Consider the following 23,388-nt stretch of genomic DNA (forward strand, 5'->3'; position numbering starts at 1 on the left):
GGACTAAGGTGTGCCTGACCCAAGCCATGGTATTTTCAATCACCTCATATGCATGTGAAAGCTGGACAATGAATAAGGAAGGCTGAAGAATAATTGATGCCTTTGAATTATGGTGTTGGCAAAGAATATTGCATATACCGTGGACTGCCAGAAGAACAAACAAATCTGTCTTGGAAGTACTACAGCTAGCATGCTCCTTAGAAGGGAGGATGATGAGATCTCATCTCACTTACTTTGGACATGTTATCAGGAGGGACCAGTCCCTGGAAAAGGACATCATGCTTGATAAAGTAGAGGGTCAGTGAAAAAAAGGAAGACCCTCAACGAGATGGACTGACACAGTGGCTGCAACAATGGTCTCCGAAATAGCAACGATTGTGAGAATGGTGTAGGACCAGACAGTGTTTCATTCTGTTGTACACAGGGTCACTATGAATGAGAACAGACTCGATGACACCTAACAACAACAGTTTACTTCTCCAGGTCACAGAGTCTTGGAGAAGATGATCAAAGATATGAGTTCATGCTCAGGGACGAGTCCTTGGGATTTCAAGCTCTCATGTCTTGTGCCTTTCTGACAAGGTCGTAGATGGGCCTGTTGCTGTTGCTGTCAGTGTCCTTTATACACTGAGCCTTGGGGCCTGGCTGAGGCCTCAAATACCACTGAAGCTCTTTCCACGCAGTAGTGACTAGAGGGAACACCCTCAGCAGTGCCCCAGCTTCTTCCACATCTTTAAAAGAGAAGCCCCCGATACTGTGCTGACAGCCCCCCTTAGGGCTGACCATTCTTACCAAGCTCCTCAGAGGAAGCCTGTTGTGGTTAGTTGTTTGGTTTGATTAACTTCTGGTTCCTTACACTGAAGAAGCTGACCCAAGTCTCCAGAGAGCATTTACAATGATGCAGCATAGTCAAAGTCTTTTCTCCTCTTTTCCCAGGTATGCTCACTGAGACACTCCTCCCACCTCACAAAAGGGACAGCCCACCTCTTTCTGCTTTGTTCAGGGATCCTAATTCTGATGTCAGTTTCAGGTGTCCTCTTCACCATGTCTCCCAGAGGCCCTAGATGTAAGCTCTTGTGGAAAGCAAAATTTCTGTGGACCTCCCTCCTATTCTAGAATTCCTGTGGTGAGCATGCTGAATTGGCCTTGTTTTGCCTTGTAAGAAAGTCCTGGCAATCTACTTCCAAAAACTAAGTCATTGAAAATCCTATGGAGCACAGTTCTACTCTGACACACATCGGGTTGTCATGAGTCGGAATCAACTTAAAGGCAACGAATTAGTCAGGATAAACCAGCTAAACCACTGTAAAAAGATAGACCCAAAAATGTACTCAAATACAATAGAAGTGAATTTCTAGGTCACTTAACATTCCAGACTGGATGTTCCAGGTCAGCAGGTGGTGCTACTCTGCATGGTGAGTCAGTGACCCAGGCTACTTCCAATAGGAGCCCATCATCCCCGAGGGCCTGCCATTTTCTGCACTGAGCCAGTTGAAGGAGAAAGAGAACATGGAGAAGGCACACCCCTGTCTCCAAAGACAGTTACATTCCATTGACTGGAATTCGATCCACAGCCAACCCTAACTGCAGGAAAGACTGGGAAATACTGCCTAACTCTTACCCAGCAAGAAGGGGAGAACGGATTTTGGTGGAAAGCCAACAACCTCTGCCATTAGTCCTATTCTTCTTCTTCCCAACACCACCTACCCTTACCTTCCTACTCGCCCCATTTGTCACCCTTGTAATGTGAAGTATTGAGAATTTTATAACTCTGAAACTAATACATTCAAGATACAGCCACCTACTGCTTCTAAGGAGCAGATCATAGAATCTGTTCACCAAGGAGTAATCATTGTTGTCTTAGTAACACACGCCATATCCTAGCACTGGTCTGCATTAGCGTTCTTTGAGTTTTTGTTTTCTTTGTTTTAAAATGTATTGTCCATGCTGTTATTCATTATCCCCAGGCCTCACTGATGTATACCAGCTCCAAGGGAAATAAAAACCAAACATTAGCAAACATCTTCCTTGAGCATAAATACATTTCAGAGGTTCAAGCTCAATATCAGTCTTGTGATATAAATCTTTGGATAGGTTATTTGGATCCCATTCAGACATATTTGCAGTAATGACATTGTTAATGGGAAATAGGGCCAGACTTGAGGTTGTGGCCCTTGACACAGAGTCCTTTAAGCTCCACCTCTTGCTCCAGCTAAGACTGATCCCTCCCAGCTGTGAAAGGAACAAGAGAAGCTAAGTCGATTTAGGAGAGCATTGGACATTTGTTGAGTGACCCATGGAATAATGTGTGCCTTGGGTTTGGAGATGGGGAGGGGCATAGAGAAAGACATCTCAGAAACGACCTAGTGGTCCATGGGAATTTGTCCAACTGAAAATAGTCATCTGATATATAGGAGAGACTCCCCAGTTTTTTGTCTCCTCAAGTTCCCTTTTCTCTTCCTAATTGTCCTCACTGTTAGTGTCCCCCAGGTTCAGGCCTCTCCTCTCCACCTTGACAGTCTCCTAGCCACTGCTTGGACCTCTGTTCCAAATTCCCTGTGAGAACCTCCTGCTTCTACTTGCCTCCCCCACCGCCCCCCTAGATTAGAGCCTCATGGGTATCAGTGGCTGGACTCATTCCTGGACACTCTAGGCACTGTCTTCCTTCTCCCTGGCCCCTACCTCCATCAGCCAACTTACAGTGGGGTTAGTTCTTCTAGCCCAGAACCTCCTTTTGCAATCCTCCTCCTTTCCCCACCAGCCTGCCTGACGCTGGAGTCTGCACAGGCAATGAGGGTCATTACCACCTCTAAACCTTCCTTCCTGCTATTTTCCCAGCCTGGAATTCCTGATCTGTACCTTTTTGCCTTATTTTGTCCTTGTTCATGGTCCAGCTCTTCCGTGGAGCCTCCTCTGCTTATCCCGCAGTGAACATCCTGAGTTCTATCTTGTTCAGGACTACTGGCTTAGAGTAAGTATTAACAGACCCAAGTGAGTAGGTCTTAAGCAGAGTCTTCTACTGGGGCAAAAACTCTAGACTTTCTGCAGCATGAAACTACTGGAATTCAAAGGGAGCTAAATCTCACTAAGGTGCTTCATAGTGCTGGATGCAAATAAACCATCTCTCCTCATTAGTTAATAGAAGCCCTTAACCAGTAAGGGGTAGGAGTACACTTTGTCCTTGTAGTGTTGTATGGAAACATCAGCTGAATTCACTCACTAGTAACCGTGGTCAAAAAAGAGTATTATTTCCTTTATTTTGTGGTGCAGAATTGGGGTTTAGGTAAAATTTTTACCCCAGATGCCTCTAGAAGTGAAGGTTAAGGCAGTACTCCTTCAGGTGTGGTTTTTGGACCACCTGCATCAGAATCATCAATGGCACTTGTTAAAATGCAGATTCTTGGTCTCTTCCCTGACCTATTGAACAACAGCCTCTGAAGGTGGATCTTGAGAATCTGCATATTTATCAAGCACTATCTCAACTGCTTAGCTGTGATCAGGTGTTTGGCCCAGGATGCTGTCACCTTGGCCTTTCCACCCCAAGGGCCTTGCAACATACGCTGGGTTCCTGGGCCTCCTGCCTCAGTAGCAGAGACTATTGGAGCCACCTTATAACTCCAGGTCAAGATTCATTCAGGTTTTGGCGCTTTGTCCTGGAGTCTTTTAGTGGTGCAAATGGTTAATGTGCTTGTCTGTTAATGAAAGATTCAAGGTTTGAGTCCACCCAGAGGTACCTCAGAAGAAAGACTTTGTGATCTACTTCTAAAAAAATCAGCCATTGAAAACTCTATGGAGCACAGTTCTACTCTGACATACACGGGGTCGCTGTGAGTTGGGGTCGCCATGAGTCAGAGTCCACTTGAGTGCAATTGGTTTTATTTTGCCTAAGTGGGCATATTATGGATATTTGTTGTCTTTGAGGGCAAAGACCATGTCTCTTCCATTTCTTTGGGCCTACCCACTGGCATATAGTAAATACTCAATCTATTCCTGACGGTAGATTGATTGATAAGATCACAGGTCCAGGCCACATCTGCAAGGAGCAAGGGAGAGGAAACTGAAGCTTTAGTTAATACCTAGCCTCATCGCTCCTTAGGCTGTTTCTGACGGAAGAAGAAGCTGTTTTGTTCATGTTCACAATTCACAGCTATTCGGCTGGGCAGAGACACCATTGGCATGACTCAGGAAAGGCAAATGTTAGTACAGGTGAGAATTCTAAGAGCGAGTCGATATTGGTAACTGAATGAAGTTGACCTTAAGTGCCTTGACAAGGGCTTAACCAGACTAGACCTTCTGTGCATAGTTTTAGTTTTTGTTCTCTGGGATAAGAGCTGTGTTGTTAGTCTTTGGTGTGTAATCTTCCTGGAGGGCTGGTAAACTCTCAGAGGAGCCCTGGCTCCCGTGAGTGCAGTAGGAGAGGCTGTTCCATATCAGAGGTCATGATCAAGTCTCAATCAACAAACATTTGGCAATGCCCTGTTGGCCTGCTTGGTGGGATCCTGTGCAGCTTCTGACCACTACTGGCCCTTGGGTGTGAGAACCAGACTGGCTGGCCTTTCTCACTTACTCAGAGTGAGTGGGTATGTCTAACCAAGAGATATGCTAGAAATGGATTGACCCTACTTCTCAAAACTTCTGCATTATCCAGCCTCCTGCAGGGTCTGGATTCTTCTAGCCTGAAAGGGAAGACAGAATCTTGAGATATACAGAAAGGGAGCCCACCAGCCATGATGGGTGAGATCTGAATATGGCCTGGAGAAAACTTAAGCCCTTCTGGATATGATTTTACTTGTCAACCAAAGACAAAAACAAAATCAGAGAAAGTTTAAATGAGCCCTTAGACAACAATAACAGGCCTAGTGAAAAAGGAATGGATTCTTCCTGCAGCTAAAAAATACACGTAACACACACACATAGAAATGAATGAGAATCATTGGCCCATGAGGATTGTTCACGCTTGTAGAAAGCAAATCACCTTTATCAGTGTCTCAATCAATGGCAAGTATTTACTAAGCATTCACTACAGGCTAGGCTCTCTGCTGGGATACAAGAGGTGTACAAAATAGCCCCTGACCTCAAGGAGTTTACAGTCTGGATGGAAAGCTAAGATAAGCCCTCATGAAAGAGTTAGAGAACAACACAGGCCATCTTAAAAGTAAGCACACTTGCCTAAATGGCTAGGAAAATTCTTGAAGGATAAATTCCAGGTCTTACCTTGAATCCTAAATCTTAAAATTTTCAGTATCTTGTATGCTTATCTAGTTTAAATCTACTTGTCTTAGTCAGGGTACTTAGTTGCAAGCAACAGAGACAAAAAAGCTGATTTGAGAAGAAAATAAATTTAGTAAAAGCATAGCCAGGAGGCTGAGGAACCAGGTTGCGAAAATGGGCAGAAATCATGAGAGGCTAGAGAGCAGGAACTACCACTGAGTAACCCATAGGAACAAGCTGGTGAGGACACCACTTTCACCACTGCCAAGCACAGGATGCTAGAGCTTACACCACCCACACCATTGGAAGCTGCACACTGTAGCCTGAGCCACTGCTCCAGCTACTGAACGCTCGAGAGGATTCTCCATGACCTCTGCTTCTTTGCATCATTAGCTTTCAATTCTAAGTCAAGGGCAGGAGTTCTGGGTTACATGCCCACATCCTAGTTGCAGGAGAGGCTGGAAGAGGGAGTGTCTGAAAGTTCCCATCTTTTAGTTGGAGGAGAACATTCATTTCTGAGACAGGGAATTCCCCCAAATATAGGAAGAGGGTTCAGATGCAGGGCAGCCAAAGCAAATGACAAATGCTTATCATACTTTCCACATCTTGTATTGGAATAGAAAGTATGAGCATTAAAGAATAACCATTACTATTAGAAAAAAAGGAAAATTCTAGAACAGGAATTATGCATGTTATCAATTCAGTAAGATTATGTTCAGTGGGAGTTGAGGAAGTCAGGGATGGCTTAATGGAAAGGGAGTCCTTGAAGAGTATGGAGGATTGGGATAGGCAGAGGAGAGGTGGGGAAGGTCCCCAGGCCGGGGAAGCTGCACAGAGGTAGGAGTTATCTTGTTATGGCATAGGAGCAGTATGGAGACGACCTGACCTCCCTAATAAGCCAATCTCTCTAGGCTTGAGGTCTGACATGTGGAGGCCCTTCTTAACCAACTTCTGAAACAGTCTCTTTAGCATCACCCAGAAGTCCTATCATTACCTGAGAGTAGCATCACCACTACTCCTTTGAGCAAGTAAATGAACAGGGCTCACTTTTGGCACACTACATTACACCTGGCATAATGTTAACCTGAAATTAGTTGACTAATTGTTCAGGGTAAATCTGTTTCCAAAATGCAAGGTGAACAGGTAGCAGAGATTAGCAAAAATGAAAAATATTAATTACTTTTGCTTGTACATGGTATTTTTCACAGTACTTCTTGCAGATAAAAGCAAATAAAAAAGGCTCTATGGCTTCTTAGACCAATGGTTCCCAAATAGGGATGGTCATCAGGGATCACCTGTGAGCTTTTAAAGGTGATTCTCATGTCCCATACCAGATTACTGAATTAGGACTTCTAAGAGGGGAGCAGGAACCTCCATATCCTTTCAAGGCTCTCCATGGTATTTTCTTGATTCATATAAATGGAATCATACAATATGTGACCTTTTGTGTCTGGCTTCTTTCACTCAGTGTGATGTTTCTGAGGTTCATCCACATTGTAGCATGTATTAGTACTTCATTTCTTTTTACAGTGAAATAATATTCCATTGTATGTATATACCACAATGGGTTTATCCTTTCATCTGTGGATGGGCTGTTTCAACCTTTTGACTTTTGCTAATAGTACTGCTATGAATATTCTTGTCCAGGCATTTGTTTGAATACTTGTTTTCAATTCTTTTTGGTATATGCCTAGGAGTGGAATTGCTGGGTCATATAGTAATTCTACATTTAGCTTTTTGAGGAATTGCCAAACTGTTTTCCAAGAAGTGTTGATTTTATTGTTGTTGCTGTTGTAGCAGAGAGCTAACTTGGCTGAACTAAAATTTCAAACTCAAGCTCCTGTCCAGTGAGCAGCAGCTGAATTCTCTGATACTTTTAATCTTAGCATGGCTGTTTGTAATTTGTTCCATACACGTGTAATTTAGAAGCCAGTCAAATATTTGGGCTGAGTTTACACACAGAATTTGAGATTCCTTTTCTTTGTTTCTAACCTTCCCAGGGTTTCTCCCCTCACTTTATAGCTGCTGTTGCAGCCCCAAACTCTGCTTCCTGATTTCTCAAGCCAGGAAGATTACCAGTTTGTTTCCAATTCTAGTTGCCCTGAATATGTGACTGGGGTCTGTTGTTAGGTGCCATTTTAAAAAAGGAGGGGGGACTCACCCATGGCCATTTTCTTTTCCGTGTGTCAACTCCCTCCAGTTTCTGCCTGCTTTTGTCATGCCCCAGTGGCTTCACATAGCTGTTTTTTTTTTGTATTTTGTCCAGAGTTCATAACTGTCATGTGTGTGAGGGCTAGTTCACTTGAACTATTACACCAATTCTGGAAAGCAAATCTCCATCTCTATTACTTTTAAGACCTTTAGAGATAATTACTGGGCTCTCAGTTGGATTTTCTTTTTCCATCAAGGCAACATAATGCAGTAGCAATTAAGATCCTGGACTCTGCAGCCAAACTTCCTGGGTTCAAATCTCTGCTCTGACTCAATGTGACTTTATGCAAAACACTTGTCCTCACTCTACCTCAGTTTTCTCACCTTTGAAAATAGGGATGATCCCAAAGCACCTCATCTAGATTTACTGTGAGGTTTAAATAAATTAATATGTAAAGAGCTTGGAAGAGTGCCTGTTCATGGCATATGATATATAAGCCAGTTGTTCTGGGTTTTATAGATATCATCTAAGTTCTTATCTCAATAAATTTGTTGGTGCACAGGGTTTGGGCAAAGTTATTACAGACAGGCAGACTGAAGAGCTAAAACAACCAATAGAAGCCAGAAACCGTGGTTCTAGGCCTCTTGTTCTTTGCTATTTCACTCATCATCCGTTTTCCTTGCCATCCAATCATTCTTATTTCCTCAGTGAAGTGAGCTTGCCTGAAAAAGCTTATTATAAGTTCCATTTACTGGGCGGGAAGGACCCTTGGACAGCTTCTTAAATCCAAGCATCCTCTTTTGAAGCAGTCCTGTCTTTTATTTATGTTTGAAGGACTACATTACCATTGCATATGGGAAAAAGCCAAACGTTTTTCTCCTTGGTCACATACTCCCAACCGCGGGCTGATATTCTGAACCAATGACTTCTTCTAAGTGGTTTAGTTTATTATAAATGATTTCCTTTAAACTTTACGTAAAACTTGTCTGGTGCAGCTGGAGGTGGCAGGAAGTGGGACTTGGTATTGTTCAGGCGGATCCTAGCAGCCGCCACAGCTTTTCTCTTCCCAACTGTTCTCCATGCGAAAAATCAACTTTTAAAAAAGCCACAGAGGTGGGTTTCGTTTTTTAAAAATACTTGCCTTCTAGCGAGACTGTGAGTGAAGGCTGGCTTCACCAGGGCTGCAAATGTGGGTCTGAAGGTTGAATGGGATCCTCAAAGGTTCAGTCGATCCTCATTATTCGTGGATTCTGTGTTTGCAAATTTGCCCGCCTACTTGCTAAAGTCTATTTTTAACCTCAAAATCAATAGTTGCCGTGCTGTCGCCGTCATTGACGGACATGCGCACAGCAGCAAAAATTTGAGTCACCCGACGTGCATATTCCCAGTTCAGGTGGAATAAGACGATGCGCTGCCTTCTTGTTTCGGCTCTTATACTGTAAACAAGTGTTCTTTTCGTGGTCTATATAGCGCAATGGTTTTCACATTTTTATGCTTTTTATTGGTGATTTCACTCTTTAAAACTCTTCCCCAACTGTAGTGCTAAAGTACTGTCTAGTGTTCCTAAGCACGAGAAGGCTGTGATGTGCTTTACAGAGAAAACACGTGTTAAATAAGCTTTGTTCAGGCCATGAGTTATAGTGCCCTTGGCATGCGTTCAATGTTAATGAATCAATATATATTAAATAAGGTGTTTTAAAACAGAAACACACATGCAGCAAGGTTATGTATTGATCACTTGACAAAAATGTTGTGACTAGAGACTCACAGGAACCTAACCCTCTATTTCCCCTAGGATCAATGGCTCAGTATTTGATAATTCAGTGTTCACAGCAATTTTCCATGAATAATGAGAATTGAATTTATTTTTTAAACATTTGGATTCAAATGCATTTAGGCAGGGTATACACCCTCCAGTGAATCTCAGGTCCCACCACTCTCTATATTTTGACCTACCCCTATCGACATTTAGTTGTGCAGCCCTTCTTCTATCTAGGAGCATCTAGAAGAATATTAGAAACCCTGGATTAAGCTCAGTACTTGGCACCTGTCTTAGTTATCTAGTGCTGCTATAACAGAAATACCACAAGTGGATGGGTTTAATAAAGAGAAATCTATTCTCTTACACTCTAGTAGGCTAGAAGTCCAAATTCAGGGTGTCACCTCCAGGGGAAGGCTTTCTTTCTCTTTTAGCTCTAGAGGAAGGTCTTTGTCATCAATCTTCCCTTGGTCTAGGAGCTTCTTCGCGCAGGAACCCCAGGTCCAAAGGATGCGCTGTGCTCCTGGTGCTGCTTTCTTGGTGGTATGAGGTCCCACTGTCTCTCTGCTCTCTTCTCTCTTTTATATCTCAAAAGAGATTGGCTCAAGACACAACCCAATCTTGTAGATTGAGTCCTGTCTCATTAACATAACTGCCACTAATCCCACCTGGTTAACATCATAGAGATAGGATTTACAACACATAAGAAAATTACATCAGGTGACAAAATGTTGGACAATCACACAATACTAGGAATCATGGCCTAGCCAAGTTGACAGATATTTTGGGGGGACATAATTCAATCCATGACAGCCCCTGAGTAAAGAGTCCTGAGACCAGAAAGCTTCTGCAGTAATAGATTCATATCTAAATATAATCACTAAAACAGGTCAAACAGAATGGAAATAATGAGAATGCTGACAAATTGTGAAAACTATAATCAATGTCATGGAACAATTTATATAAAAATTGTTAAGTGGGAACCTAATTTGCTGTGTAAACTTTCACCTAAAACATAATAAAATACACATATTTTAACCCAATCACTAAAAATACGGAAATACAATTCCTAGACCCCAAGTCCCAGACACCAGTCCCACACCTAGTTGTTCTCCCAAGTTATTTAGGTTTCCCTTTACAATTGCACAACATATAGTTGGATTCTTCAGGAAGTTAAACATAGATTTACCATTGTTACTGTTTGTTAGTTGCTGTCGAGTCGATTGTGACTCACGGTGACCCCACGTGTGACAGAGCAGAACTGCTTCATAAGGTTTTCTTGATAGCAATATTAACATAAGCAGATTACCAGGACTTTTCTTCTGTGGTACCACTGGCTGGGTTCGAACTGCCAATCTTTAGGTTAGCAGTTGAGCACAAACTGTTTGTGCCACCTACCATATGACCCAACAATTCCACTCCTACATATATATCCAAAAGATTTGAAAGCAGGGACTCAAGCAGACACTTGTACACCAATGTTTATTGCAGCACTATCCACAATAGTCAAAAGGGGAAACAACGCAAGCCTTCGTCAATAGATGAATTGATAAAATGTGGTACATACATACAATGGAATATTATACGGTCATAAAGCAAAATGAAGTTCTGATCCACGCTATAACATGGATGAATGTTGAAAACACATGCTAAGTGAAATAAGTCTAACACAAAAGGACAAATATTGTAAGATCCCACTTACAGGAATATCTAGAATAGGCAAATGCATACAGACAAAAGTTTATTAGTGGTTACCAGAGGCTGAGGGGAGAAGGGAACGAGGAGTTATTGCTTAAGGGGTACTGAGTTTCTTTCTGTTTGCGGTGATGAAAAACTTTTGGAAATGAAGAGTGGTGATGGTTGCACAATTCAGTGAATCTCACTGCATGGTGCACTTAAAAATGGTTAAAATGGCAAATTTTCTGTTAAATATATTTTACCACAATAAAATTTTTACTAAGATATAACTGGAAAAATCCACGTGCACAGACTTACTTTATATTCTAAAAAATTCAAACCCAACATAGTGTCATTTGTAGGCAATTGACTTTCCTGTACAAGAATGACTCAGTGTCTATTGAATGCAACAGAGTTGACCTGTGTCCTTCGAACTCCAGACGAGAGTTTGGAAATCCCATGGGAGCTGCTAGTGCCACAGACCCAGCATCTAAGTGTTGCCTACAGCTCCACTACACAGGTCCCCCTGCTGTTGGCCTTGTGCCACTTTCCCCTCCCTCAGTTGGGCTCCACCACACTAGCAGAGGAATCTTCCTCAATCACCATTTGATCATATCTCTTTCCTGCTCAAAATGCTTTTAAGGCTCCCTAGTGCCCTCAGAAGAAACCTCAATTCAATGACTTGGTATGTAGGGTCAGGATCTTGGTCTTACATACCTCTTCAGCCTGAACTCTCACCCCACCACTCCCTTTCCCACCTCCATTATATTCATCTCCTGTGACTGCTGTAACAAATTACCACACAATTATCAGCTTGAAACAAAACACATTTATTCTCATAGTTCTAGAGGTCAGAAATTTAAAATTAGTTTTACTGGCCTAACGTCAAAGTGTTGGCAGGGCTGGTCCTTCTAGAGGCTCTGAAGGAAGAATCCATCTCTTTACCTTTATCAGCTTCTACAGGCCACCTGCATTCCATGGTTTGTGGCCCCTTTTTCTAACTTCAAAGCACACCACTCCAATCTCTATTTCTATCATCACATCACCTTTTCCTCTGCTGTAGTCAAATCTCCCTTTCTCCTTCTTATAAGGACACTTGTGATTACTTTTAGGACTCGTCTGGATAATCCAGGATAAACCAAAAAAAAAACAAACCCATCGTTTTCAAGTTGATTCCGACCCATGGCCACCCTATAGGGCAGAGCAGAACTGCCCCATAGGGTTTCCAAGGCTGCAGTCTTTACAGAAACAGACAGTCACCTTTTTCTCCCACAAATGGCTGATGGATGTGAGCTGCTGACCTTTCAGTTAGCAGCTGAGCACTTAACCACTGCACCACCAGGGCTCCTTATTCCAGGATAATCTCCCCATTTTAAGATTCTTAATTTAATCACACCTGAAAAGTTCATTTTGCCAAATAAAGTACCATTTGCAAATTCAAGATTAGGATTGGGGGCCATTATTCAGCCTACCAAACCCATCAACCTGGCAAACCCCCATCTGCCCTTGGGGTTTCTGCTCAGACTTTATTTTCCTCCTCTGAGAGACCTCCCCGCTCCCCAAGGCGGTATTCCTGGAGGCTCATTTGAGCTACTACAGCCCCCTTGTTCCTATTGTAACATGTGGCACATTGGATTGTAATTGCTTTTTTGTTTGTCTATCCTCTCTTAACTATTAGCAGCTTGAGGGCTGGGATCACGTTCACCTTCTTCCACTTGGTATCTCTAAGGCCTGGTACAAGGCACATACTCAGTATACTTTTGCAGCAATGAAGGAGCCCCTTCAGCAGGCTAACAACTCCAGGGTGGAAAGCCCTGATGAGGTGGGCAGAGGGGACCCTGTCCAAGGTGACAAAGGGGCCTGAAGAAAGTAGGGCTGGAGGGAGGCGTATTGCATAGACCAGGTCACGTTGTGTCCTGGAGGTGTATCCCTTATATTTGTACTCTGAGGCTTTGCACATGGTGTACAACAGGCAACCAACAACAGAGCCCCAGCATTCCTGTGGCCACACCCAGTGCTGAGCATTCCTGTGGCCGCACCTACTGCTCACTGCAAGTTTCCGGTCCCTCTGACTCCAAGGACATGGCCCTTGGGTGTAAGTGTTCAGAGTCCAACTTCACAGCACCTCTGTGGTGATCTGTGACTGACCGGCTCATTTAGACATTGATTAACTTTTCGAGGAAACACAATCATTAGGCAAATTCCACCCACCTTTCAGGAAAGATATAAACAGAAGCAAACATTAACCTAGACACCTGGGTTTACAACCACAGCTGCCCTCGGGCACACTGGCAGTGCCAGGTTGCCTGTAGGTCCAGGTGGCTCTTTGGTTAAAGAGTGTGAAGCTCAGGGTATTGCAGTTTCAATTTATGCCAACAGATAGGGGAATGGGACCCCTGGAATGTGGATTTATAAATTGCCAAGGTTTATGAATCAGCAAGAAACACACACACACTCCAGGCTGTATTGTATCACAAGCCACATGTGGTTGTTTATTTCTGACAAACTAGCTTAGTTTTAATTATTTATGTTAAAATGTATAAGCCAGTAAAATGTTCTGCAGAATGGGGGTGCAAAGAGAAATAGGTCTTGGTAACCTGAGACCTTGCTGCAGCAGATGTTCTGCTCTTCACTCTTGCTGGCAGCAAACTCAGGCTGCTTACTATATACATTCTTTGCTGGGTGGTTGAGGTAGGCTGGGTGGGAGGGCTTCTGTGAGTTTCTGCTGGATTGTTAAGGGTGGAAACCGGGCTAGGGAGTCTGGTCAACCCTCGAAAAGCATGCATATCTCAGGATGGGAGAGGACTGACCACTCCCCCCCATGAAGTCCCCTAGGCCACTTCTGCCATTCCCACTCTCTTAGGCATCTGAGTGCTGGTGGTGGACATTCTGGGACTCACAGTCAAGGCACTGGTCCTCTTGGAAGCTCAGACAGCTTCTTTCCAGGACAGTGGATGATGCTTAAGCCGACAAGTCTATGAATCTGGGATAACAGAAATACCTGCCTCACAGGGTTGTTAGGAGGACTAGATGACCGCATACATGTAAAAGGCTTAATAATTCCTTGAATATGTAGCAAGGATCAATAAAAATTAGCTTTTGTTGTTATATGCATGCGAAAGCTGGACAATGAAAGACAGAAGAATTGATGCATTCAAATTGTGGTGTTGGCGAAGAACGTTGAATATACCACGGATTGCCAGAAGAATAAACAAATCTGTCTTAGAAGAAATACAACCAGAATGTTGCTTAGAAGCAAGGATGACGGGGCTTTGGCTTGCTTACTTTGGACACGTCATCTGGAAAGACCAATCGCTAGAAAAGGATATCATGTTTGGAAAAGTTAAGGGTCAGCAAAAACAAGGGAAACCAGCAATGAGATGAATTGACACAATAGCCACAACAATGGACTCCAATATACCAAGGGTCATGAAGATGGCACAGGACCAGGCAACATTTCATTCTGTTATACATAAGGTTGCCATGAGTCATAGTCAACCAGACAGCAACTAAAAACAACAATTGCTTATATTGACAATGATAGGATTGTGGGTGATATAAGAGCAACATATAGAAGCTTTGGTTCAAGAATGCTGGTGAATCAACTACTACACCATCTCTATCGTATATTTGAGGTAAATGGAGGTATATATGATGGATAAAAAGCTTTTCAAGAGAACTTGGAAAGTAAGGCCATGTAGATATAGAATCCTTAAAGCTCACTCCTGAGTCCCCCTGGATCCCTAAGCTAATGAGGGGAATCATATCTTGATCTTGATCAGATTGTTTTTGTTGACAATCTAGCCAATGAAAAAGTAGATTCAGCACTGGAGTAAGAAGGCTGAGCCACACACAGTTAGGGCTGGGCCATCCAGTTTCATATTACAGGTCTGAGAAAAAAAAAATGATTCAGGAATTGCTTTGACTCATTGAACCAACAGCTTGATGGGGTCAAAGGCTACTTCCCACAGGTATCACTCCAGAACTTCAAAAAACAGAACTACTTAGGGCTGAAGCAACCACAAACAGATCCAACTGGTTTTCATGGTGGTTACTGTTTGCTTACCATTATGTCCAGATAGTCTAGATTGTGAGACACATATCCTTAGCATCAGAAAGTGTTTATAAAATTCTTAGTTGAGCTCCTGGACTAGGGACTGGGATAAATCAAAAGGAAACCAAATTGAAGGCCCCACCCTTATAAGGAAGGTCTGGAGAGGGTCCCAGGTTTCAAAGAAGTGGAGAAAAGCCAAAAGAAGGAATCATATGAGCAAGAAGGACATGCCCATCATGCTTAGCCGATTTCCAACATGGACATGGCAAAGTAATTAGAGGCTTTGTTAAGATCTGGTTTCCTAGGTGAGCCCAGGACAGTAAGAAGGCCCCTTCCTAGGAAACTTTTGGCTCATGTCCACTGCTGAGTATTTAATGAGATACTCTGCTTAGCAACCCCCTTCTGGGTGTGGGAGGTGAACACTCCACCCTCGAAAAAACTGGCTTATCTGTGCTGAGTTACTTTTTCTTGGCTCTTCTGCCAAACTTAAGCATTAATGTCCTCTATTTGGGGCTGACTTCCTGTTCTGGCAAAGCAGTGGAAATGATTTTTTTGTTTTGTTTTGTTTTTTTACCCCAGTGTTGGCTATGACCTCAGATTTGTATTTTTAGGTTTGACTTTGGGTAGCAGGATAAAACACAATAAGAAATGCATGTGACCAGGCCAAAGTTTCAATATAGAATCAGCTCAGGCCAACATTTGCATCACTTCTGGGGGATACTCTCAGTGTATTGTTCTAAGAAGGGAAATATCCTTAACTATCATTCTTGTGGAAAAAAAGGAAGGAAAGATAAAAGACTTCCAGATAGGAGCCTCCACCAGCTGACTTTATCTCAACAAAGCCCAATTTACACCTGGGCCTCAGAACAAGGACAACACGTTTCAATATTATGTTTGAAGCATCTGAAAATCAATTATTTATAGCTTATTATAAAAGGGCTCGCTGACTGACAGTCTATCTGCTATCTTTTAAATAGTCTGTAAAATTTATTCTTTCTCTGATGGATAAGAGGTGAAGGGATTGGGAAACAGAGGGAAGAATTTACCTCATCCCCATCCTATTTCACTTCCCACCAATGTTTAAATGCTTATACTCAGGCAAACTGTCTTTCCTTTTTTTCCCAAAAAAATATTTTTTTCCAAAAGAAAATTTTTTTTCTTGTGCTTTAGGTGAAAGTTTACGGAGCAAATTAGTTTCTCATTAAAAAAAAAATAATGCACATATTGTTTTGTGACATTGGTTGCCAACCCCACAATGTGTCAACACTCCCCGCTGCTCCACCTCAGATTCCACATTTCCATTCGTCCAGCTTTCCTGTCCCTTCCTGCCTTCTCGTCCTTGCCCCTGGGGTGGTGTTCCCATTTAGTCTCATACACATGGTTGAACTACGTGTGTTACTGTTTGTTTTGCAGGCCTGTCTACTCTTTGGCTGAAGGGCGAACCTCCGGAGTGACTTCAGTACTGGGTTAAAAGGGTGTCCAGGGGCCATACCCTCAGGGTCAGGCAAAATTTCTTAAGTGAGCTGAAGATAAATCTGAAATAGCTAGAGTAACTAGTAACAAAGATTTTCCTGCTGGCAAGTAAGGCGAATAATTTTGCTGTTAAACTTTTATCACTGAGATCACTTGTAAATTCAAAGCAACTTTCCCATCAAAGAAATTCCAAAAGTAGATCCAATGTGCTTGAAGTGAGGTTAAAGACATAGAATATTTGACCTAAAAGATAAGATGGGAAATTAGGCCTTTGCATCCTGTTGAATGGGCATACAGATTTTCTAGAGATCCTTGGTCTTAACACAGTTGCATTTGTTGTGGATTGGGCATGCCAGGGTATAAGATTAGAGAATAATCACTTAGAAACAGTTACTGTTCTTGGGGTTATAGAAATTTTCATTGCATCTCCCACAGGGCCTCTAGAAGGTTCTGTGATACTCAGAGTGGGACTCAATATTTGAGGATGACAATAATTTTTGAGCGTTTTCTCCTGTACAGAGACACTAGAGAAGCTCCAGAAACCCTCTGGTTTACCAGAGGCAGAGCACTCAGTGGTGATTAGGGCAGCAGGCTCTGATGTCAGCTGGACTGGGGTTGGAATCTTGGCTCCACCATCCACTGTCAAGTAATTTAATCTCACTATGCCTCACTTTCTTCATCTGTCAAATGGAGATTGTTATATGACTTACATCCTTTGAGGTCCTTATAAGGATAAATGAGGCAATGTGTGTAAAGGCTTTAGCATGGCTGCAGTACAATTGATTACTGATTGATTGCTTGCGTGTGGCCTTTCTAGCCATATTCTTATAACTCCCACCCAGGTGACTGTGTGATAGGGTAATTGTGGCCTACCAAGGGGATTGGTCAGTTTTGCCTTAAAAGAGAGCCAGTCCCAGAGCAGAGAGGAAGAGCTCACTACCAAGGAAGGAGAGACCAGCAGGAGAGACCTGGCAGCAGGAAATGGCGTGGTGGGCTTTGTCACCCACGGAGAGAGAAAGCTTGGTGCCTTTGGGCAGAGACTGAGGGCCAGGGAGAGGCGTGCCTGCAAGCATGGCTGGGAGAGGCTATACTGATGGAAGAACTGTATCCTGAGTGTCCTTGAGCCTGAATTGTAACTATTACTTCCCTAATGAACCCCATAATTGTGAGTATGGTCTGTGAGTTCTGTGTGGCCATTGCAATGAATCATCAAACCCAGTAGAGAGGGCTGTGGGAGGCACAGTTGGTGTCAGTATGAATTACACCTCTGCATGAAGAAGACAAAAATCCTCAAACTGGATCAATAAGCAACATCATAATAAATGGAGACGAGATAGAAGTTGTGAAGGTTTTCATTTTACTTGAATCCACAATCAACACCCACGGAACCAGCAGTCAGGAAATCAAATGATGCATTGCCTTGGGCAAACCTGCAAAAGATCTCCAAAGTGTTGAAAAGCAAGGACTAAGATGCACCTGACCCAAGCCATGGTGTTTTCAATTGCCTCATATGCATGCAAAAGCTGGACAATGAATAAAGAAGACCAAAGAAGAACTGATGCTTTTGAATTATGGTGTTGGAAAAGAATATTGAATATACCATGGACTGCCAAAAGAACGAACAAATCTGTCTAGGAAGAAGTACAGCCAGAGTGCTCCTTAGAAGTGAGGATGATGAGACTTCGTCTCACAAACTTTGGATATGTTATCAGGAGGGACCAGTCCCTAGCGAAGGACATCATGCTTGGTAAAGTGGAGGGTCCGTGAAAACGAAGAAGACCCTCAAGGAGATTGATTGACACAGTGGCTGCAAAAATGGGCTTAATGATATCAATGATCATGAGGATGGCACAGGACCGGGCAGTGTTTTGTTCTGTAGGGTCACTATGAGTCGGAACCTACTCGACGGCATGCAACAACAACCCAAGACTAATGGCAATCTATACAAAAATGTATCATGACCTTATTGAAGCTGTGGCACACTCGGCCTGGTCTCAGAGCGAGACCATGATACAGGAAAGACAGTCCAGTCACCAAAAGCAATTCAAAATAGCTTCTTTATTTGTGCTTCTTGAACATCCTAATGGGATATATGTCTGCACAATACTACTCACAATTCTTTTCTCTTCCATCTGCTTCCCTTTTACCCCACTGCTCCTCAGCTTCTCTTTCCTCGAAAACCCTGGGGGAATCCCTTTCCATTAGTAGTCTGGGTACTTCTTCTCTTTCTGCCCCTTTCACTTTTCTTCTGATTCTGCCTTATAAAAGCTCCTGAAACAATATAGGTAGATAGTGAGAATGGTGACACAATGGGAAGAATGTAACCAATGTTACTGAACTGCACGTGTAGAAATTCTGGAATAGGTGTATGTTCTGCTGTGTATATTTTCATCAAAAATAAAATAAATATTTAAATAATAAAAAAAAAGCTCCTGAGAGCAGGCCTAGCAATACGGAATCTCCTAGCAGGTAGGGAAGAAGGCTGTGCTCACACGTTAGGACAGAAGTTCTTGAACAGAGTGAGTATCTACCAAAGTAGATAAACATTCATTCAACATACATATGGGCCTACTTCCTTTGGGTCCACCTACTTTCACGTTTTGCAAAATACTTCTAAATTTGTTTTAGCACCTCCACTAAAGAATAGAAGATGAGGTGGCATCTGTGGGGCAGAGGTAGAAGGAATGCAAATACCTATAAAAGAAAACTGTTGTGAGTGATCGGTGGGAGTTATTGGTGTGAAGAGACAGGAGGAGGAGTGGGAAGAGTAGCAATGATGCCAATTGGTTGCAGTATGTGTTACACTGAAATAGGCTCAATAAATAATAATGATAATAATACTAATATTTATTAAGCATTGATTACATGCCAGGAATTTTACACAAAATATCCCACTTATTTCATTACAACTCTGTGAGGTAATAGTCATCCATTGCATAGGGAGATTTTAAAGCTCTGAGAAGTTAAACCATTTCCTCAACCATTTGCTCAAGGCCTGTCATGTAAGTAAGTAGAGTTGGGATTTGAACTTGGGCAGTCTCATTGATTCAGAAATCATGCTCTTAACTTCTACCCAAGCTCTACTGCCCCCTCACAATGGGAGGCTCCACTTGAGAGGATAGAGAAAGAGACATGGAGACTGAGACAAGGCCACAGGGCATGTGGGCAGAGCTGGTGCTCTCTGCACAGAGAAAGACAGGAACTGGAGAAAATCCCACTTATCACAAGACACACTGCTTAGGAAATGCTGCACAGGTGCTATCTTAGTCAACTTAAGCTAACTGTTGCAACAAACAACCCCAATATAGCAAGAGCTTAGCACAAAAGTTTATTTCTTGCTCACATAAAATCTAATCAGACATTCCTAGTCAGGCAGCTTTCCTGGGCTTCTTCTCCACACAGTGACTCCAGGCTCCAGGTTCCTGCCCCTTAGTGATACCAGGTGGGAAAGAGAGTGAGGAAAGGCACAGTGGATAATTAATCACCTTAGCCAGGAAGTGACACACATCACTTAGGCTCATACTCCATTGGAAGAAATAATCGAAGTGGTGAAGTTGGGGGAAGAGTGCGTGAGGGAGAAGGGGCCTAGGAAATGTTCCAACATCGACTCTAGACTATGGAAGGAGACTGTGACTCTTTGGAGGTCAACTAACCATCTCTGTTATAAGCACCCTGGAGAGAAATGATGGAGAGTGGTATGATCACCTGGCAAATGTTGGCAAATGACATTCTAAATTTAGGCACTGTATAGGCTTCACTAGAAATGGGATGCTCCAGAGATTTAGACTAGATAATTCTTCTAAAGAGTAAATCCTAGAGATTAAGCCCATTCCCCCCGGCCTCTGTAACCTGCTGAATCTTGACCTAGGCACTTAGATTGGATCTGCCCTGGTAGTCTAGCATGCAGTCCAATGTCACTGAATCTGACCCCAAGGGCAGCCTTGCCAGAGATCTGGTTTCTGAGAGCAGGGCCATTCTTCCTGTAGGTTTAGGTGGAATCAGTTATGCCCGGTCAAGTGATTTACTGGGGTTTTTTAATAAGCTCCTGTTGACTGGCCATTCTGGGGGCTCAGACAAGAAGTGTTGAATCCCAGGATCTAAATCTGCAGACTAAAGGCATTCACAGAAAGAATTTGAGAAGACGAAGCTGTCAGGAGAGAAGGGGGCCTAAAAAAAAAAAGATGGACAGATTCTGAGCACAAAAAACTAGGCTGTTCTCAGAGTCATATTTCAAATTCCAAATTTTTTGTGTCTTTTTTCCCCACAAATTGGCATTAACTATGGATTATGTCCCTTGGAAGTTTGTTAATATTACTAGTTTTGGAAAGGCGTTTCCTGCTTCTTTTCCATGTGTAACTGTTTATTTAGTCAGCTGTTTCTCATTTCTTAGCGTCAGCTCAGTGGTCCAGTTCCAGGATAATGGGCTGAAATGTCTCAAACAAAACGTGAATAAATAAATAACTTTGATGTTTGGTTTTTCAGGAGTTGATTAATACATTGGGGCTAACCTGGCCCCTCTCTAGAAAAATGTCCTTAAATGGAAATAATAGTGAATTTGAAAACTTCTGACTTGTAGATTTTCTGAAATGCCAGCACTCCTTTTGTACTTGGAAAATGGTTTATAACTATCCTTTAAAATATCCCTTGGAGGTAGACTGCAAAATTCCCCCTTAGTTTCCCCATGAGGAAACAGACTCTGAGAAGATGGGCGTCTCTCCCAAGGTCACAGAGAAAACACAGAGCTTGGAGATGCCAATTCCCAATTTCTCACCGGGGATGTACCTACCCCTGTGGTCAATCTGAGCTTCATGCTGCCACTTTTCCTACCAAACAGCCAAAAGGACTGCAGGGTAGACTCACGCAGACCTAGTGAGTTGCTAGAAGAACTTCTAGAACAATTGTAGGAATTTCCAGTTGAAATCAGCACTCAGTGCCCCAGTCTGTGTTATAAACAGTCACATTAAAAAGCCTCCAAGAAGTACTTTTGCCTTTACTTGAAGCAGTACTTTACCGACAGCCTCATCTCCACCTGTTTGCTCTCCTGTGGCTCCACTCCCTTCCTCCACTGTGACACCTCCCCTCTCCTCTAATTTTAGCATCCCAGCTTCCTCAGTTGTCTTCTTGATGCCTCCTGCTCTTTGCACAGCCTTCTCCAGGTGACCTAGCCCCTTTTCTGTACAAGCACAGCCATCTGAGTGGGCGGGGCTCAGGTGGAGAGTGGCGATGGGGGCCCAAACTCTTGCCCATTTGTGGGGTATGGTAGGTCCTGCCAGGCTCGGCTGCTGAAGCAGGTCAGTGGAGCATGGTAGAATCTAGCATAGCAGAAGGTCACGACCTCGGACATAGGGACAGGTGGAACTCTGGAAGCAGAGTCAGTGTCAGAGGCAGCTGTAGAACAGAGATAGCTTTGGTTCCATGGAAAAGGTACTCTGGACATAAAGTCAGAAAATGTGAGTTCAAATCCTGGCTCTGACAGTTATCAGCTGTGTGACGCTGGACAAACTGCTTAACTTCTCTGAACCTCAATTTACTCATCTATAAAATGGAGGCTACAGCAACATCCATAGACACTTATGTAGCTCTTAGTATATCCCAGATGTTGTTCTGGGCACTTCATATATACTAACTCCGTTAATCCTCACATCAACACTATAAAGTGTGTACTATCATTAACCTCATTGTACAGTTATGGGAACAGAGGCACAGAGAGGTTTACTAACTTGCCCAAGATGTGTGGTTTGCAGTCACAAAGCTTGGATTTGAACCCAGGAAGTCTGGCTCCAGAGTCTGCCCTATTATCTCATAGGTGTATTATGAGGTAATCTTTGTACACCTCCTAGCTCAGTGCTTGGCACAGAGTAAACACTCAAGAAAGGTTCAGAAATAAAAGAGACTTGGTATGGGGGTGGGCGAGAATGGGAGTCAGGACAAAGCAACCAAAGGGAAGAGGTTGAGTGGAACATGTGGGAAGCCAGACCGGGCAGAAGGACACTGGCCAAAATGTAGGCTGCACAGACAGACCAAAGTGGGTGTCCAAGGTTTAAACCAGGCCCAAGGTCTCAACTTAGCTGTTACTTCCTCCAGGAAGGCTTTCCTGATCTCCTCTCCACCCCAGTGCATCCTATAGTATTCTGACTAGACTCCCATCATAGCACTTACCACGCTGGACAGTAATCACTTGAAGTTGTTTATTCTCCCCATCGCAGGTTCAGCTGTAACTTTGCCCTGTGCACCTTTGTGTTCCCAGGGCTTAACATCTACTCTGACACATAGTAGGTCTCAAAGGTCTACTTGAATGAACGAATGTATGAATCGGCGAAAAGGGTGTCTGTGCAAGTAGACTGACAACAGTATTCCTGTCTCCAGTCCAAGCATTACAACAGTGTAGTTGGCATAAGGTTTGAGTCCCACTGGTGCTCCCCACCCAGTTTTCATTCCCACTCCAGGTGGATCAGGGTGGCTGGTGTACACTGCCCCTCATATCAGGGTGGATCTGCAGGGTCTATGCCTGGGACTGCAGCCAAGCAGCAGACAGATAGATACTAAGAGCTAGACTAAGTCAGGGTCTGAAGAAGGACCTACCAGCAGACCTGCCCTCCACTTTCAAACTTCTTGGTCTCCTCTGGCCTAGACCCCAGCAGCCCAGAGATTGTGATTGGAGCTGACTGAAGCACCGGGGAATCACACTTCCGGAGCAGGCCCCTCCCTCTCTCACAATCCTCAAGGCTTTCCCAAGGAGGCCTACAAAATGTCTAGAGATAGGATACCACAGAAATGCTCATCTTCAGCACACTTTTAAAAGAATAATTCATTTTATTATTTTTTGTTGTTGTTGAAAATATACACAGCAGAACATACACCAATTCAAGATTTCTCCATGTACAATTCAGTGACATTGATTACATTCTTCAAGTTGTGCAGCCATTCTCATTCACCTTTTCCAAATCGTTCTTCCACTATTAACATAAATTCACTGCCCCCTACACGTCCTATCTAAACTCTCGAGTTGCTGCTGTCAGTTTGATCCCATACAGATAGTTCTTTTTTGTTTGTTTTTTTTTC

This window comes from Trichechus manatus, unplaced genomic scaffold (genome assembly GCF_000243295.1).
Source record: "Trichechus manatus latirostris isolate Lorelei unplaced genomic scaffold, TriManLat1.0 scaffold00009, whole genome shotgun sequence".
Lineage (NCBI taxonomy): Eukaryota > Metazoa > Chordata > Mammalia > Sirenia > Trichechidae > Trichechus > Trichechus manatus.